Raw genomic sequence first — 20,933 nt, 5'->3', positions numbered from 1 at the left:
TCATAGGACCATCTGGATCGGGTAAGACGCAGTTATTACTTAATCTGATAATGAGATGGTTGAAATGGGATAAATTATATTTAGTAGCACCATCTGCTGATGATCAACGATGTTATGATGTACTTAAAGATTTCAGTGAAAACGCGCGATTACTGGACGAGGGTAATGATGTTGTAGAGTTTATAACCGATATTGATGAAGCACCGTCCGCAGATGTTTTAGACGGATTTATCAATAATTTAGTTGAATACGACGATGTGATGCTAGATAAACAATCAAATCCAGCCAGAATATTTTCCCGAGGTAGACATAAAAATACAGATGTGATCTATGTTACTCAACGATATACACAAATTCCGAAAGTAATCAGGGACAACTGCAATATTTTAGTTGTGTTTAATGGTGTAGACACACACACGCTGCGAAATATTCATCAAACTTGGTGTGGTGGTGACATGGATATAATTAAATTCAAAAATTTCTTCTCACGAGCGCAAGCTACTCCGCATGGATTTATAACAATAAATTTACATGATCCAAGAACAAGATATCGTGTGGGTCTTGATAAAATCTTTTAATTAATAGCAGCAGAGAGGGCGCCTACCAATATTGGTCGTCCAGTAATTAAACAAAAAAATAAATAAACACGTAGAGTACTTTATTTTTCAGCTTCCTTTTCGATGGGGTTTTATTGATGGGGTTGGTTTCAACAAAAAATAAAATCATCTCAAGGAAACGTTTATTTGTGAAAATCTAGACCTTTCTACGTGGTTTTTTTTTTTGTTTGTTTTATTTGTTTGTCGGAATTCTATGGTCTGTTCGCCCTCTCTGCTGCTGCATATCATATGAATGGGGACGACAGTCTAATTTGTAAATACATACGTTTTCAATACAATTGACCTGATAGCGTATGTCTTGCATTTAACCAACTATAGAGAATGCTTTTGTTCACTGTACATACATGCCTTTGTCAAAGATTAAAACGGAGGACGATATTTTAATGGAGTAATGATGAGCATCTAATATCACGCTTCGTCCATCTTTTGAGTCAAGACTAAAACACCTGCAGACTTGTGTCAATGATTAAACACCTATAGGCTTATATCAATGATAAAACACCTATAGGCTTATATCAATGATAAAACACCTATTGACTTTTATCAATGACAGAACACCTATATAATTATATAAACGACAACATACAGAGACCTGTATAAACGTCATGTATTGAAAGGTTTTAACTAATACGTACAACTTGTAAGTTCTTTTATTTCATGCATATCTAATACATAAATTCCGACAATGCACTTCCGTTTTGAATTTTTAGTTATATATGTCATTTCGGACTCGTCGCTCGTGTAATATTTAGGAGCAAGTGCGTTAAAAAAATGAAGTGACATATTGTACACTCTTCTACCACATGATGATAATAGCGTGCAATTTCTGTTAGTTTTGCTGGGCAATAATACCACCACCACCACCATAATTACTACTACTACTACTACTACTACTACTGCTGGTTATTTAAAAAGGATGACAAACTTGGTTATGAAACACCATGTGGTTGTCAATTTTTGTAACAGATTATGTAATATTTTTCTTTCTCTAAAAAGGTAACTAATTCGCACTCAAGAATGCTCAAACACATACTCACACATTTAAAATGAATTAATGTGTAAGTATGCTGGTCAATAGATACAGATACGAACAATACACTATACACAGGTATGCACATTTCAATATACCATATATCATATCCACATACTGTGAATACAAATGCCCCTACCATATATAGGAAGTACACGTCGTTATCCCAGTAAGTTAATACTTTTATAACACCAAGCATTATGTAAACATATATAATTTAAATCATACACTCATTTAATAAGTAATAATGAGACAAGTGTTTATAGTCACAATGATTGAAGTATCTAGAGTAACAATGCCACAAGTATCCAGAGTGATAATGGAACATGGAAAAAGAAAGAAAGAGAAAATAATTTGATGTCCGTTTTTCTTTATACTAAAATGTGAATTGTCCTATATCATAATACTGACAATGTGGAGATCACTACACTAGACGTACTATAAGCAAAGCAAATTAACTGAATTATGTAGTATAGTATTGTAAAAACCGTGAGAAAAATACATGTCCACCCACTTTTGTAAAGATTGGAATCTTCAATGTCTATGGGGCTACCTTTCCTAGATTTAAAGACTAGGATCTCAAGATCAATTGTTTTGTTTTATTTTACATTAATATTTCATCCATTTAATGACGTGTTCTCATATTACAGATCTTGTGTCATGTTAAAAATAAAGCACACAATAAATTATTTGATCTATAGCACCAATACTTAATAAAGTGCGTGATCGTCTATAGTTTAAAATTAATATTAAATAGAAACAACGTTTTGTTTTAACACTGATCACTTGAAAAAATGGCTAAATGCCACCTGTTGGTTGAATATTTTTGTCTTATTAAAAAAGCAGAGCTGTCATTGATTGCTTCAAAATAAAGTGTTAATTCTTATTTACAATTAGCTTGGAAATAAATTAAATTAATATCATATGAAGCAAAAATCAACTCAGTGTGAGAGGCAACTGGAACTGCACTTCATTTTTCTTTCTTAAAATTAGGGAAATTCCCTATAATGATATAATTTGTAAAAGAATGTATGTTTATTTTAAATACACTTAAAGAAAAGAAGACAGTTGGAAATAAAATGGTAGAACGATAACACATAAATAAATAAACGTGCATAGAGAAATACAGGCAATGATCCATACATACATACATATATATATATAGATACATACATACATACATACATACATACATAGTCAAATATCCCATCTGGTCTCACGATTAAAAATCTTGATAGTCATTCCAGTTAAAACCAAGATTAATAAACCAAGATTAATTAATTAAAAATTAGCATTAGATATCATTGTATGTAGAAGCCTAAAAATTATTAATGTTGTACATTGGCCTGCATGATTATTTTAAACCTTTAATATATCAATGTCTTATTGTCAGATCGAGCTTGGACCTCAAGTCAGTTGGTTGTGCAGCTTGGATTTTAGTTGCCCTGAAGAAGAAAAAAACAGAGAGAGAGAGAGAGAGAGAGAGAGAGAGAGAGAGATTTGTGTTGAGGAACTAATATGTAATAATCATGGATAAATATCTTTATTTTTAGTTTGTTCCGTTTCTAAAAAATATCAATACACGTGTTCCTGCCTTTCAAATATGTACTGTTCCTGCCTAACGTATATTTTCCACTTCACTGTGTAGCCTTTGAATATTGGTGAAGCCGACTAATTAGCTTGTTACCATATTGAGGGTCATTAAGTGCAACAGTCTAAATTTAGTTTTAGATAAGAATGTCCGGCAATTTATTAGCCCTGTGTCAGAAATAGTTATTTTCGTTGGCTCAAGTAGCGAACAGATGTCTCCAAAGACTATTGAATAACGAGTTTTGATGATTTCCGAAGACTTTTGAATAACGAGTCATGATGATCTCCGAAGACTATTGAATAACGAATCTTGATGATCTGCGCTTATTGAAGGTATTCAGTTTGAATCTAATTTAATATGCCGCCATTGTTTTCGTATAAGACTTATCAAGCCCATTATCTTTGACCGTTCGAACTCGGGAATCGTCACGTTTATTTATTATTCTAAGTGTATGCCATCCACATGTTTGGTCAAGTTCCTCTAGAACCAAACAATGTTATTCTGCAAAACAGAATTTCTTTGAGTCTTTAAACCTTTGCTCTTTTGGCCACCAAATTAACAGTTCTCTTTCATAATTTAAGTGAAAGCCCTCCAAAAACGTTAGTCAAGATACGTAGTCTAGAATTAAAATTACTGTCCAAAATATGTTGTCTTCAAGTCACAGTATCCTCGGCCTCGAACCGGTTGGCTCCCATGGCAATTTAATCCTTTCTTACCCAGTGATGTGCATACATCATGAACTTTAGTAAAGGTACACGGTCGAGAACTGAGATTTGTGTGCAGAAACAAGTTGTCTTCTTTCAGAGACAGTGACCTTGACCATTAATATTTTGATACTAAAACTAATAGGCTTCAACCGAAACTAAGATCAACCTCATCCATAGCATTTGCTCTAGGTTTATGACGTGGAACTAATGTAAAATTGCGATGAAGTGAGTTTTCTTCTTTCGGTAAATCTTTGGATCCCATAATCTATAGCCTTCTTTCGTTCAGCAATATGTACTTACTTTTTAATTTATCGAAAGAAGATGATGTAAAACTGCAGGTATCATGTGGAGAAACGTTAACGGACGAACGAAGAGATATACGTACTGGCACACAGGGTAATATTATACGTTCCACTGGGGTTGGGTTGAAGGAGCTTGAACAGCTGTGGCTGTCATAATGGCTGTAAAATGCCATGACACAGTGCTTGCGTTCAGTTTGCAAATGATCAGCTTTGTTGAATCTGCTTCGTTCGTGTGATGGAACAGAAAGAAATAAAAAGCACCAGAGACCCTCCACATACACAAAATACCCAAAAAACCCACAAACAAAGAATAACAAACAAACAACAAAAACATCCTAAATATATTATATACATTATGCTTATTTTCTAAAGGGCGATATAGGCCATCGACCATAATAATTTCACCAATGTAAATGCCGTTTATGTCTAAAATAGTACAATTTTGTGCATGAAAAGGATATTCTATTGACGTCTTCACTAGTACAATTTAGTGTATCAAATAGATATTCTGTTGACGTCGTCACTAATAATTTAGTGTACCAAATGGATATTCTGTTGACGTCTTCACTAGTAAAAATTTTGTGTATGAAATGGATATTCTGTTGACGTCTTCACTAGTACAATTTGCGTATGAAATGGATATTATGTTGACGTCATCAATAGTACAAAATGTGTATAAAATGGATATTCTGTTCACGTCTTCACTAGTATAAACTGTGAATGAAATGGATATTCTATTGATATCTTCACAAGTATAATTTGTGTATGAAATGGATATTCTGTTGTCTTCACAAGTACCAACTGATGTACCAAATGCATATTACGTTTACGTCATCACTAGTACAATATGTGTACTAAATGGATATTCTGTTGACGTCTTCACTAGCAAAATTTGTGTATGAAATGGATATTCTGTTGATATCTTCACTATTACAATTTGTGTATGAAATGGATATTCTGTTGACGTATTCACTAGTACAATTTTGTGTTTGAAATGGATATGCTGTTGACGTCTTCACTAGTACAATCTGTGTATCAAATGAATATTCTGTTGACGTCTTCACTAGTACAATTTGTGTATTAAATGCATATTCTTTTGACGTCTTCACTAGTATAAACTGTGAATGAAATGGATATTCTGCTGATGTCATCACTAGTACAATTTGTATCAAATGGATATTCCGCTGATGTCTTCACTAGTACAATTTGTATCAAATGCATATTCTGTTGACGTCTTCACTAGTACAATTTGTGTATCAAATGGATATTCTGTTGACATCTTCACTAGTATAATTTGTGTATCAAATGTATATTCTGTTGACGTCTTCACTAGTACAATGTGTGTATCAAATGGATATTCTGCTGATGTCATCACTAGTACAATTTGTATCAAATGTATATTCTGCTGATGTCATCACTAGTACAATTTATGTATCAAATGGATATTCTGCTGATGTCATCACTAGTACAATTTGTATCAAATGTATATTCTGTTTACGGCATCACTAGTACAATTTTGTGTATGAAATGGATATTCTGTTGACATCTTCATTAATACAATTTTGTGTATCAAATGGATATTCTGTTAACATCTTAATTAATACAATTTTGTGTATGAAATGGATATTATGTTGACGTCTTCATTGATACAATTTTGTGTATGAAATGGATATTCTGTTGACATCTTCATTAATAAAATTTTGTGTATGAAATGGATATTCTTTTGACATCTTCATTAATACAATTTTGTGCATGAAATGGATATTATGTTGACGTCTTCATTAGCACAATTTTGTGTGTGAAATGGATTTTATGTTGACTTCATTAGTACAATTTTGTGTATGAAATGGATATTCTGTTGACATCTTCGTTAATACAATTTTGTGTATAAAATGGATATTATGTTGAAGTCTTCATTAGTACAATTTTGTGTATGACATGGATATTATGTTGACATCTTCATTAATACAATTTTGTGTATGAAATGGATATTCTTTTGACATCTTCATTAATACAATTTTATGCATGAAATGGATATTATGTTAACGTCTTCATTAGTACAATTTTGTGTATTAAATGGATATTCTGTTGACATCTTCACTAGTACAGTTTGTGTATCAAATGGATATTCTGTTAACGTCTTCACTAGTACAATTTTCTGTACCAAATGGATATTCTGTTGATGTCTTTAGTACAATTTTGTGTATCAAACGGATATTCTGTTGATGTCATCACTAGTAAAATTTATGTATGAAATGGATATTCTGTTAACGACTTCACTAGTACAATTTTTGTATGAAATGGATATTCTGTTGACGTCTTCACTGGTACAATTTTGTGTATGAAATGGATATTCTGTTGACGTCTTCACTAGTACAATTTGTGTATGAAATGGATATTCTGCTTACATCTTCACTAGTACAATTTGTGTATGAAATGGACATTCTGCTTACGTCTTCACTAGTACAGTTTGTGTATGAAATGGATATTCTATAGACGTCTTCACTGGTACAATTTTGGGTATGAAATGTATATTCTGTTGACGTCTTCACTAGTACAATTTGTGTATAAAATGGATATTCTATAGACGTCTTCACTGGTACAATTTTGTGTATGAAATGTATATTCTGTTGACGTCTTCACTAGTACAATTTGTGTATAAAATGGATATTCTGTTGACGTCTTCATTGTTCAATTTTGTGTATGAAATGCATATTCTGTTGTCGTCTTCATTATTATAATTTTGTGTATGAAATGGATATTCTGTTAACGTCTTTAGCACAATTTTATGTATCAAATGGATAATCTGTTCACGTCTTCACTAGTTCAATTTTGTGTATGAAATGGATATTCTGTTGGCGTCTTCACTAGTACAATTTGTGTATAAAATGGATATTCTGTTGACGTCTTCACTAGTTCAATTTTGTGTATGAAATGCATATTCTGTTGTCATCTTCATTATTATAATTTTGTGTATGAAATGGATATTCTGTTGACGTCTTCACTAGTACAATTTGTGTTTGAAATGGATATTATGTTCGTCTTCACTAGTACAATTTTTTATATGAAATGGATATTCTGTTGACATCTTCACTAGTACAATTTTGTTTATGAAATGGATATTCTGTGCATATTTGCAAACTTGTAAATGATTAGACATCGTGGGATGTATAATTTGCACAGGGTATATATAGATCTTGCTTTGTGATTGCCATACTGATTTTTGTCAAGTTGCAGTTTACTGTTACAGTTCTGTTGTTCACTATTATTTGGCGACACTTATTTTGCAGTTGAACCAAACAAATATTCAGAATAATTATTATCCATCAATCGGACTATAAGCATAGATTTCTAGGACAATAGTAATACTATGATTTTATGTTCGTTGTATATTGTATGCACATACAAGAGTTAACTGCATGCCATAATAGATGGCATGTTGTTATGTTCATTTTGAATTTATTGGAGTTAGATGCTCATCACAAGCACGATACCTCAATAGTATGGAGATATGTCAAGTAATTACACTAAAGGTTGATACAGACTTGGAAAAATGAAATATGGGGCTAATTTACTTTATGTTCTCCCTGATATTTGTGTCTCAGATCAATTATACGAGTTGGCGACTCCATAACAAAGCGATTACAAGCTGTGATCAGCTACCTCATGAATTTTTTTATAATTATGAAAAATTTAATTAGTTTGTTTTGGATCATAAATCAGTAAAGAATATTTTCTCAATATAGCCGGGGACTGAAGATTTTATTAAGAAATACCAAAAGCATCTACAGCCCCCAAAATGAAATGGTTGATACCCAACATTCAAGGGTTTTACTAGATGTACAAGAACCATTTTCATTTATGTTTTTCCCTGAATATTGATGTTTTCTTCCTGTGACATCAATGAAAATGAGCAGTAAATGTTAAGCTGGTAATGCAATTAGGAATTCTTTTATTGAAAACATTATGTCACTAAAATAGCTTTGGAAAAGTAGCAATAACAAAATGTTCATGATGACCATGAAATCTGATTACTGCCATTTTGATGTTACAAAAAGTGTATCATCATACATCCAAGATGAGTAACGAAATGATTTTCAAGATGGATGTCAGATCAGAACAATTTTACTTTTAGGTCATTGAGATATAATAAGTGAATTTGGGTCATGTCGTGTCACTGAGACAGAATAGGTGGACTTTGGCCTTACTGTGTCATTGAGGCACAATAGGTGGACTTCAGTCATACTGTGTTTTGCCTCAATATAAGTTGACTGTGGTCGTATGGTGTCACTGACAAAATAGGTGGATTTTGGTTATATGGTGTCATTGAATTGGTGGACTTTAGTAATACCATGTCATTGAGGCAAATAGGTGGACTTAGACCACACAGTGTCATTGAGATAACAAATGGGTGGACTTAGACCACACAGTGTCATTGAGATAACAAATGGGTGGACTTAGACCACACAGTGTCATTGAGATAACAAATGCGTGGACTTAGACCACACAGTGTCATTGAGATAACAAATGGGTGAACTTAGACCACACAGTGTCATTGAGATAACAAATTTGGTAGACTTGGGACATATTGGTTCATTGAGAAATTTGAGCATTTATTTCAATCATATAACAATACTTTATGAAGTAAGGAAACATTTTATTCACTTATTCAAGAAATATCAAAATAAATTGCATTATCAGATGTGCTTAACTAGTTTAGAACTAAAACAATGATACATAACCAACAGCAACAGAACAAATAAGCACACAATGCACATATTATTATAGATGAAAGTAAAAAGCAAATTTATAAAAACAATGAGAAGGATATTGTTGTTATGTCATTAATGATAAAAGAGAAACAACACATGATAAATGCACTATAACACCTAAGGTAACTGGAGGCTGCTGAGAAACAAAACAACATATACCAGAAATACTAAGGTACAAAGGAGAGCTGCAGAAAGAAAACAAGTACCAAAGGATCTATGGCAGCACACTTCAGACTACCTGAAAAGTATGCAATACATGCAAAGATCCTAGGCAGCTAAGGTTGATGCAGACTAAGTTGCCTTCCTAAAACACAAAAAAATCATTATTATGACAGCTAAGATTGATGCAGACTACCTGAAAAAAACGCAGGCTTCCTGGAAAGGAAACAATAGATCATAAATACAAATTGGTAGCCCAGGTAACTGCTGCTACCTGAAAATAAGCAATACATACTAAAGGTATTATGATAGCCTAAATAAATGAAGGCTGCCTGGAAACTAAACCACACATGCTAAAAATACTACTGCATTAAAGATAACTGCAGGCTACCGGAAATTAAAAAAATCATCCTAAATGAACAATAGTACATAATGTTTGCTACCTGGAAAATAAAGAATAGGTGTTAAACATAACACGTTAGGCAAACGAGCTGCAGGCTGCCTGGCAAGTAAACAATATATGGCAAAGATACTATGGAAGTCAAGATAACTATTTGGTACCTAGAATGTAAATAAAGCATATCAAAGTCACTATGATAACCAAGATGTATTCTTAAAATACTTTGGCAGTCAAGGTAAGTACAGGCTATCTGGCAACCAAACAATAAACATTAAAGACACTATGGCAGCCAAGGTAATTACTGGCTACCTAAAAAGTAAATAAAACATGCCACAGATAATATGGTAACTAAGGTAACTGCAGGCTTCCTGCAAAGTAAGCAACACATATTAAAGACACTATGGCAACCATGAAAACTGCAAGCAACAGGAAAAGAAATGAATACATACTATAAACACTATAGCAGGTAATGGTACTACATGCTACCTGTAAAGTAAACAACACATGCCAATGATACATTAGCAGCCAAGATAACTAAAGGCTGACTGTGTGGTAAATACTACTATAGAATCTAAAATAACTGTTGGCTACTTGAAAAATAATAATCAAAGACACCATCGCAGGCAAGGCAACTACAGTCAATATGGAAAGTAATCCATACATGTTTATAAACATAATGGATGCCAAGGAAGTTGCTTGTTACCTGGAAAATAAATAAATAATACACATGAAGTTCACTGCAACACAAAAATATTTGAAAGTAAAATATACATTTGAAAGATCTGTGACAGCCAATAAACACTGCTGATAGCTACAATAATAAAAGCACCTTATAAATACATACAAGTCACTAAGACAAGATTTCTCTTTCTTAGATTAATGAAAACCCATCTTACAACTATATGCTGGTCATGATGCTGTACCTATTTCACATTGAGGCAAAGTTTATACATATAAAAAATATATACAGGTAACAAGGTCAAACTTTATGGTCAAATATGCCCATTAAATGAATGTTGTGACTTTCATATATTACATTAAAAATATACATTAAATAGATGTGATGAATGTGGTATACCATTATAAAAATATACAGGTTACTAGGTACATTTTTACAGTAAAATATGTCATTAAATGTATATGGCATATTTGGTAAATGTTTACAAATGCATACATGTAAGTAGGTCATGTGTCAAAGCAAAATGTATACATTACACCAAGTTGAAAAGGGATAAAATATTGATATAAACTTTGATTGCTTATTTCGCAGGTGAAATACAAAGCACAGTATGAAGTGCAGAAAAGATATTCTTCAAACTGATTTTTCTCTGTGCTACAATGGCCCTGACCAAAGACACCTTTAGACAATTTCATTCAAGGACCTCTTCAATACCTTACATACAAGCCCTCCTGAAACTTTGGTCACAGCACATGTTCTAGAACTAATTTTGTTTAAAACATCTTTCTCTCTTTGAGCTTTGCCCCTTAAATCAATAATCTTCTTTCTTAGCCAAAGTGTATGTTATCCACATACTCTAGGGTATGTACATGGTGAAGAAATGAAATGTGGTGTGTAGAAAATGTTCATAACTTCTCAACTACAATGACCATGACCTCCAAATCCAATGGGCCTTACCTTACTGAAGTTCTATGCTATTCATAAAGTTTGGTTCATATCTGTGATGCAGCACCAATAATACTGTCCGAAAACCATTTTCTTTTTCAGTTACAGTGAGCTTGACCATTGAGCCTCCATCTTAACAAAAGAGTGAATTGTTCACAAACATTGGTACATACACATTTTTCATTTGCAGTCAGCAACCTTAGCCTTTGACTTATTGCCCCAAAAAGGTAATCTTTTCTCTTGACCCAAATTAGAAGCTTCCCACAGTTTGGTCCATGTCTGTAATGCAAAACTACTGTTCTTTTGCAAAAACTATTTATTTTTTCATCAGTGACCTTGATCTTTGACCTTTCAACCCAAATGACAATTGGCTTATTTCTTACCACGTGCAAGCTATTGACAACATTTTATCCAAGACTGTAATGTAGAGCTATGCTATTGTGCAGAAATATTTGTTCTTTATGTTCTTTATGCATGACATCCACATCATGCAGTCAGTGATGATAACTTTTGAACTTTTGACCTCAAGATCGAAAGGTTTGTTCCTTACCACAAGTGCAAACTACAATGTGTGGTCAAGGTCTGTAGTGCTGAATTAATGTCATTGTGTAGAAACATGTTTTCTTATTTTAGTCAGTGACCTTGACCAATTCGCTTTTGTCCTAAAATTGATAATAATAATAATAATAATAATAATAATGATTTTATATAGCGCCTAATCTTTAGAAGCTCTAAGCACTTTACAAAAAACATAAAAAACATAATTATGTGATTATAAAAACCAAACAAACATAAAACATGCTGAAAATATTTAAGGTAGGAAACATTATTAGGTCTTTAAGTTTGTTCTTGCAGTTGAAATACGTGAGCTTTAAGAGTACTCTTGAATGAGATCTGTGTCTCTGTCTAAAGTTCAGTGGGCAATTCATTCCAATAGGCTTCTTCCTCACTCCAAGTGAAAGCTATTGATAAAGTTAGGTCCATGTATATGATGTAAAACTAATGTTATTGTTCGGAAACCACCATTCTTCTTTTTCCTTATTCCAAATGAAGCTATTACCAAAGTATACCAAACCTTGCTGTAGAGCTCAAGTCCTAATCTGAAGCCTTAATTTTCACAAAGCAAGAAATACGTCTATTTTGGCTTACATATGTATGAGGGTTATCAAAATGTTCTATAACAATCTCTGCAAAACTTATTACTTAACCATTTACAATTAATTTAGTTCTCAAAACAAATCCCTTTGGATTCAATGCTCTTCTAAAATATCACGAACCATTTCCTTAACATGTGCAGCGTCCCATGATGTGACAGCATTCAAAGTACTCTGATGATTGCATCCATATTTCTTGTCTCCTTTCATAATGATTCTTATGTAACGACTCATTCCACTTTGAAGAAAAACAACAACACAAAACATAAGTTGCAGGGAGCTAAGGCTGAGTAGAATGGTGGGTAATTTAGCTTTCAATGCCAAGTTTTTGCAAGGTCTTCATTACGAACTATCATGTATATGGAGGCATTAAATTTACGAAAAATAAATCCACGTCTCTGTGGATCAAGACAGTTTACAAAAAGCCTCAGATAAATTATATCAGATAACTGTTGTACAGTATTATCTATTCTCTGTGGTCTAATAATAAGATGCAATTCAAATGTTTCATTGTTTATTATAGAATATAATGCACACATTTCCAACAGATTTGGAAATAAATGCTTTTATTGGCTATGGGGAACTTGTGTGGTTCCATACACTGAAATGCCTTTTTCTCTACTATTGAAAATAATGAATCCAAGTGTTATCGGATGTAATGGTTGTATTTAACAAATTGTAGCCTTCTACTTTGTACCTGTAGAATAGTATCCTGCAGACTTGTACCATTCTACTTTGTACCTGTATAATAATTCCATGCAGCATTGTACTTTGTACATGTACAATAAATCCTGGCTGACGTTTAACCTTCTATTATGTACCGGAATAATTATAATTCCCTGCAGCATTGTACTTTATACCTGTATATTAATTCCTGGCTGACCTTTACCCTTCTACTATGTACCTGAATAATAACAATTCCCTGCAGTTTTGCACTTTTAATCCATATAATTATTCTGTGCAGTCTTGTACTTTGTACCCGTACAATAATTCCCTGCAGCCTTGTAATTTGTACCTGTATAATTATTTCCTGCAGCCTTGTACTTTGTACTTGTCTAATGATTCCCTGCAGCCTTGTACTTCATACCTGTATAATAATTCCCTACAGCCTTCTACTTGTACCTGTATCATAATTCCCTGAATCATTGTAAATTTTACATGTATAATTATTCCCTGCAGCCTTGTACTTCTTACCTACCTAATAATTCCCTGAAGCCTTGTACTTTGTACCTAACCATTCCCTGCAGCCTTACAAATGATACCTGTCTAATAATTTCCTTTATCAGTGTACATTGTATCTGTATAATAATTCACTGCAGCATTGTACTTTGTACCTGAATAATTATTCGCTTGAGTACTTACTTTGTACCTGTGTAATTATTGCCTGCAGCCTTGTACTTTGTACCTGTATACTAATTCCTTGCACTCTTCTACTTTGTACATGTATAATAATTCCCTTCAGCATTGTACTTCTTACCTGTAAAATACAGTCAATCCGGTTAATTGGACCACTGGTTAATTGGGGCAGCTGCTTATTTGGGACAAATCTTAAAGAATAAATACAGATCGAAAAAATAAGCATAATTTGTTTCACTTATTTGGGACGGTAACTGTAAGATGGCATGCTTCTGTTGTGTTGCATGACAGTCATTACTGCAGTTGCGTGGTAGCCATTGCTGTATTCATTGCTTTTTCAATCAGTAAAGCACTTTTACCTGGAAAATATCAGACCCTGTCCAAGATGCCACAGAAAGATTTGACATTAGCAAACAAAACTGCCTTACTCAACCAAATTAAAAGCCAGCCACCTAATACCAGTCATCGCCGAATGAAAGAGATAACTTGAGTGCCAAAACCTACAATTGCATGCATGATATAGCAGGAAGATAAATGGAGGAATGGGCTTTACGCGCAGGACATCATGGAACAACTTAAACACGAACTGTGAAGGCAAGGATCCAGATAAAGAGGCCCTCAATCAGTGGTTTTTATATTGTAAATGGATGAGGTGTACGTGTCAGTGGTCCAATGAAGAAACGTAAGGCAGAGGAGTTAAATAAAAAGCTGGGTCAAAATGAATTCAAAGCAACAGATGGTTGGTTGTCTCGATGGAAATCTAGGCATGACATTAAATTAAACAAATGATGTAGATAGTGCTGATGACTGAACAATGGAAATTAACAAAACTGCATAACTTGCTTCAGAAATATTATGCAGATGACAACTACAAAGCTGATGAAACAGGCCTGTTTTATTGTGCCACACCAGACGGTACCCTGACCTACAAACATATAGCACTATCGGGATCAAAGAAAGCAATGGATCACATAACTGTGTGATGCTGTTCAAACATGTCATTAACTGATAAACAAAAGCTGTTGGTTATTGGGAAAAGAGCTTAGCCTCGATGATTTAAGGGGCTTAGAATAGACAGTTTATCAGTAGTGTACCTTGGTAACAAAAATACATGCATGACTCCTGAAATTTTTAAGAACTGGCTAATGAGCTGGGATGTGGAACTACAATGGAATTCAAGAAATATTTTGATATTACTTGACAACTGTGCAGCACACCCTCATTTAGATTGTTTGAGAAACATCCATCTGGAAAGTTTGCCTCCCACCACTACATCATTGGTGCAACCAACGGACATGGGAATCATAAACAATTTGAAGACTTTGTATTGTGCAAAATTGATAAAAACTACATTCTTGAATCAATTGATGAGAACCTATTAACATCATCTTCAACAGCAAAGGAAATCATGCAAGGAATAACATTCTACAAGTAGTACAGTTTGTCGCTGACAGTTGGTAAGAAATATGCATCAAGACCATTCAGAACTGCTTTTCTCACTAAGGTTTTAAGCATTGAGGCTTTAATATGATAGATACTGAAAATGACATCATTTTGGAAGTGCAACACGTCACAAACTATGAAGAATTTGCATGCATCAATAACAATCTTCAATGCTGCAATGAAATACGAAGATTGTGAGGACAAAATTGTTGAACGAATTGCAGCAAAAGAAAACCAGGAAAATGAGGATGATAATGATAACACACCAGAGCATCGATGTGTGACTAACCAGGATGCCTGTAAAATGATTGCTGAATTAAGACACTATTTCATGCAGGAAGGCAATGAAGGCAGTTCAATATCTGCACTAGATGCATGCGCTGATTTTGTTCAGCTACAGTCAATTAAGGGAATAAGGCTGGGGACACTCGATAAATTTGTCAAACACTATTTATGCTTAAGAACATTAAATTGACATTGTTTTAGCTTAAATATTTTTCAGTGACCCATACCATTTGTTTCGTTTCCAGAATTTATTTACATTACATATATTACAGTATTTTTGTTACTCAGTAAACGATAGTTTCTGTTTTGTTTTATTCATTTGTATGCTGTACATGTATAGTATATGCTTACCATTGTGTACTTACTTCGCATAATTAGCGCAGCCGCTTAATTGGGCCAAATTGTTCTTTTCCCTATGTGTCCCAATTAACAGGAATCCACTATAAGTCCCTGCAGCCTTGTACTTTGTACCTGTATAATAATTCCCTGCAGACTTGTACTTTGTACCTGAATAATTTTTCCCTTTAGAATTGTACTTCGTACTTGTATAATTATTCCCTGCATCAACGTACTTCTTACCCATTTAAAAACTCCATGCTGCCGTATATTTTGTACCTGTATAATTCCCTGCAGCATTGTAATTTGTACCTGTATAATAATTCACTGCAGCCTTGAACATTTTACCTGTCTAACAATTCCTTTTAGCATTGTACTTTGTACCTGTATGATAATTCACTGCAGCATTGTACACTGTACGTGTCTAATAATTCCCTTTAGCATTGTACTTTGTACCTGTATAATAATTACCTGCAGACTTGTATTTTGTACCTGAATAATAATTATTTCATTTAGAATTGTACTTTGCATCTGTATAATTAATTCCTGCAGCCTTGTTATTTGTACCTATATAATTATTCCCTGCAGCCTTGTGCTTCTTACCTGTATAATAATTCCCTGTAGCCTTGTTACTTCTTAAGTGCAAAAAATTTCCTGCAGACTTGTACTTTTGTACCTGTAGAATAAATCACAGCAGCTGTGTGCTTTGTACCTGTATAATAATTCCCTGCAGCCTTGTACTTTGTACCTGTATAATAATTTCCTGCACCTTGCACTTTGTACCTGTATAATAATTCCCTGCAGCCTTGTACTTTGTATATGTCTGAAAATTCCCTTTAGCATTGTACTTTGTACATTTATAATAATTCCATTCAGCATTGTACCTTGTATCTGTATAATTATTTCCTGCAGCTTTGTACCTCTTACCTGTCTAATAGATCTCTGTAGCCTTATACTTTTTACTTGTATAATAATTCCCTGCAGCGTTGTACTTTGTACCAGTATAATGATTCCCTGTAACCTTGTACTTCTTACCTGTATAATAATTCCCTGCAGCCTTGTACTTTGTACCTGTATACTAATTCCCTGCAGCTTTGTACTTTGTACTTGTCTGATAATTCCCTGTAGCCTTGTATTCTTAATTGCATAATAATTCCCTAATGCCTTGTACTCTGTACCTGTATAATAATTCCCTGGAGCCTTGTACTGTTTACCTGTATAATAATTCCCTGCAACCTTGTTCTTCTTACCTGTATAATAATTCTCTGCTGCCTTTTACTTTGTACCTGTATAATAATTCCCTGCAGCATTGTAATCTGTACCTGTATAATAATTCCCTGCAGACTTCTACTTTGTACCTGTATTATATTTCCCTGCAGCCTTTTACTTTGTACTTGTCTAATAATTCCCTGCAGCCTTCTAATATGTACCAGTCTAATAATCCCCTGCAGCCTTCAACTTTGTACATGTCTAATAATTCCCTGCAGCCTTCTACTTTGTTCCTGTCTAATAATTCCATTTAGCATTGTACTTTGTACCTGTATAATTATTCCCTGCAGCATTATACATCTTACCTGTATAATAATTCCCCGTAGCCTTGTACTTCTTACCTGTATAACAATTCCCAGCATCCTTGTACTTTGTACCTGTATAATTATTCCCTGCCACCTTGTACTTTGTACCTGTATAAGTATTCCTTGCAGCCTTGTACTTTGTACCTGTATAACAATTCCCTTCAGCCTTGTACTTTGTACCTGTATAATAATTACATACAGCCTTGAACTTTGTACCTATATAATAATTCCCTGCAGCCTTTAACTTTGTACCTTTCTAATAATTCACTGCAGCCTTGTACTTTTTAGTCATCTAATAATTCCCTTTAGCATTGTTCTTTGTACCTGTCTAATAATTCCTTGCAGCCTTCTACTTTGTACCTGTCTGATATTTCCCTTTTGCATTGTACTTTGTACCTTTATAATTATTCCCAGCAGCCTTGTACTTTGTACCTGAATAATTATTCTTTTTAGCATTGTTCTTTGTATCTGTATAATTATTCCCTGCATCCTTTTACTTTTGCAACTGTATAATAATTCCCTGCTGATATTGACCCTTCTATATCATACCTGTATAAAAATTTAATGCAGGTCTCTGCACTTAAATCATTTCTTCTTTATCAATCAATCTTGGCAACCAACAGGAACACACTGTGTACATTCTGAATTGTTTGGTCAGATGTATCCTTGGTTTTCCATTTTTATATCATTATCAATTCTATCTACTGTCACTCAACAGACGTCCCTAACCTACTTTTAAATATATTTTCTTCAACAGTCTCCCTACTAACAATAATATGTTCTATTTACTGGATCCAGATTTAGCATGTGATTTAGGTCCCTAAGCAACATTCCAGCCTGTGTAAAAGTTTGTTCTAATTGTGCATACACTTGCACAATCAGTATTTGGTCTGAAAATGTCTCTGTCATTCCACTAAGCCAAGTCAGCTTTGTTTATGCAAATGATTTTAACAATTGTGCAGAAATATATGTGGCAGTCAACTTAAAAATGACAGCATGTCATAGACTGGGATGTCTTTAGTTACATAGAGCACATTTGTATGATGCTGAAATGCTTTCTTTTAAAGACATTGCATTTGTTTTAGGACTTTTCAATCAACCCTCATAAATATGTATTAAATATACAAAAGATTGTTACTTAACAGATTCACCACTATGGGAGGTTTAATGCTGACTACTGTGTTTAGAGAAGACACTAATGTTTCCTTTATCCAATACCGTCCTTTACCGTGGGGCATTTTACAACTGTGAAATATATATTGGAAGTTTGTACCATTGAACAACTTGTAGTTAAATTTGTCTTCATCAAAATTATTTGTGAACATTCACAAGTATACAATCGACTTTAAACCAACACACTTTTGCATCAAAATGCACCCAAAATTATCATCAAAAATACAAAACCTAACATCAAAATACATACAAAATGTTCTATCATAAAATAAAACACAACAAAATAAAAAGTCTGACATTAAAATGCAAATGAAATGCTTTATCAAAATAAAACACTGATATAAAGTGCACACAAAATTCTATATAAAACATAAAACACATGACATAAAAATGTGCACAAATTTCTACAACAAAAATAAATCAAATGGCATAAATAATAATAACTGGCAATTTAAGTGGTAAACGTTTAGGGACTCAATTGTCTCGGAGTGCGATCATGAAAATAAATCCCACAAAATTTTATTATCCACCGCAATAAATGTGTCTTATTTTCTTATGACAATGTAAAACATAAAAATAAGACTAACACAAAGAAACACACACTTTTTAGTTCCATCAGAATCCTTTAGTGGTCACTGTTCTCAGAATACATGGTAAAAATAACTCAAATATGACTACAAAGTCTTTGGCATCAATGACAACCATACCATGTCCAAGTTCCTTCCTTGATAGAAGTGACATCCATTCTATGTCCATGCTCCTTGAGTTAACAGAATAAAATGCTTTCTTACCTGAAATAGAAAATTGTATATAGTTTAGAACAAACATCTAGATATTATTGGAAATGGATAACTGCATACAGTTTAAAACTATCTAGATGTGTATTTCAGAGAGAGCAGCAAACTCTAAAGGATCCTAACCTTATTTTCAATCATTAATATCTAACATCTAAAGCTTAATTAGAACTTTCTTGCATTCAACTATGTTGTTAAAATACAATAATCCCACAAAGGAAATCATACTCTATTGACCTAAAATAATTTTCCAGGAATTTAAAACGAAACATTTTCTTTCTTTATGAATGATGGTTGCAATAGTGTCCAATCTTATTGAGCAATATGAATGTCAAATTATCCACTGTGGTAGACATATCAAATGTAACAGGGGCACACTTTTTAAATAGAACAACGTATCTACCATTACAAACATTTTGGTGGCAATCCCATGTTGATAAGATCATCCATTCAGGAGATTTTAACAAGTTTGTCATGGCAGCTAGATGTGAGGTCATAACAGCTTTGTTTAATTGTGGACAAACTAGATATCATAATTAGTCTTCTGGTGAAAACGCCACATGGCTATGACTTCCTATTTTGCAGTAGCAGCAACATTTTCACGATAGCGTGGTGGTCACATTGGATATCAGCACTATTTTCATTTACTACTAACTAGACATCATAAGAAGCCTTCTGGTAAAAAGTCTATGTTTGTATGACTTTCCATTAGGAGGAGTAGGAATAACAAGATTTTCAAGATGGCTGCTGTGGTGGCCATATTGCATGTCAGATCTGCACCACGTTCATTTAGGACCAACTAGATCTCACATAAGGTATGTTAGTGAAAATCAATAGGACAAAGGAGGAGTAGCCATCGTAAGATTTTCAAGATGGCCACTGTGTCTGCCATACTGGATGTATCAGTGTAATCATTTCATGTAGGACCATCTGGACATCATAAAACGTACTCAGGTGAAACCCTCTTTTAAAATACTGTAATAAACCTAGGGTATCCATAGCTTTAATATGATGTTTAGGGAGGGTGAGTTTTCCATGTCATACATTAAATATCTTGTTAATGTCAATATACTGCTGAAAGAGTGACTTTGAACACTGTAACATGACTGGAAATACAGAAATTATGACATAACCTGATGTTTCTATGCAATTGTTCATATAACGCATCAAGTGTAATCTCTGGCCATATGGGTAAAATTGCAGTCATCAAGGTTGATCTTGCACGTCATTAAATATTCAAAGTTTTTTTTTTAGAATCTTACTTCACAAGAATTCATCACACTAAGAAACATTTTTATCAGATGTAATTTATCTTCCAAATCAGCATCTGAATAGTACTCAATTTAACAAATGCATGAGCTGAGACAGCAAAATATGCAGCAATGATGGTATTATAGATTACATGGGGGCCCCGAGTGGCCGAGTGGTCTAAAGCGCTCTCCATCACAAATCACTGCCATCTCACCTCTGTCTGCGTGGGTTCGAGTCTCGGGCTCGGCCAATGTGGATACGTGAGAAAGCTTGCCGGTAGCTTCTCGCGGGTCGGAGGTTCTTTCCGGGGTTTTCCCGGGTTCTTCTTCCACCATTAATACTGGCCGCCATGTATAGCCTATCTT

The 20,933-nt window shown here is 33.8% G+C and overlaps 1 protein-coding gene across 3 annotated transcripts in view; it reads right to left on the bottom strand.

The window, feature by feature from the left end:
- Positions 1 to 8,883: 8,883 nt before the first annotated feature.
- The window catches only part of LOC149774661 (uncharacterized), a 141,681-nt gene continuing 129,631 nt past the window's right edge, over positions 8,884 to 20,933 (bottom strand). For 2 of the 3 annotated variants that reach the window (XM_089944847.1, XM_089944848.1), the window contains one exon: positions 8,884 to 19,314. The gene's annotated coding sequence lies outside the window, so the exon portion shown is untranslated. The remainder of the gene's footprint in view (positions 19,315 to 20,933) is intronic. The other variant, XR_016416736.1, reaches the window with a different exon arrangement.

Source organism: Sinohyriopsis cumingii, unplaced genomic scaffold (assembly GCF_028554795.1).
Source record: "Sinohyriopsis cumingii isolate HCF-2022 unplaced genomic scaffold, ASM2855479v2 utg000160l, whole genome shotgun sequence".
NCBI classification, from domain to species: Eukaryota; Metazoa; Mollusca; class Bivalvia; order Unionida; family Unionidae; genus Sinohyriopsis; species Sinohyriopsis cumingii.
The sequence above is the reverse complement of the archived record's forward strand: the minus strand, read 5'-3'. Positions and strand labels throughout refer to the sequence as shown.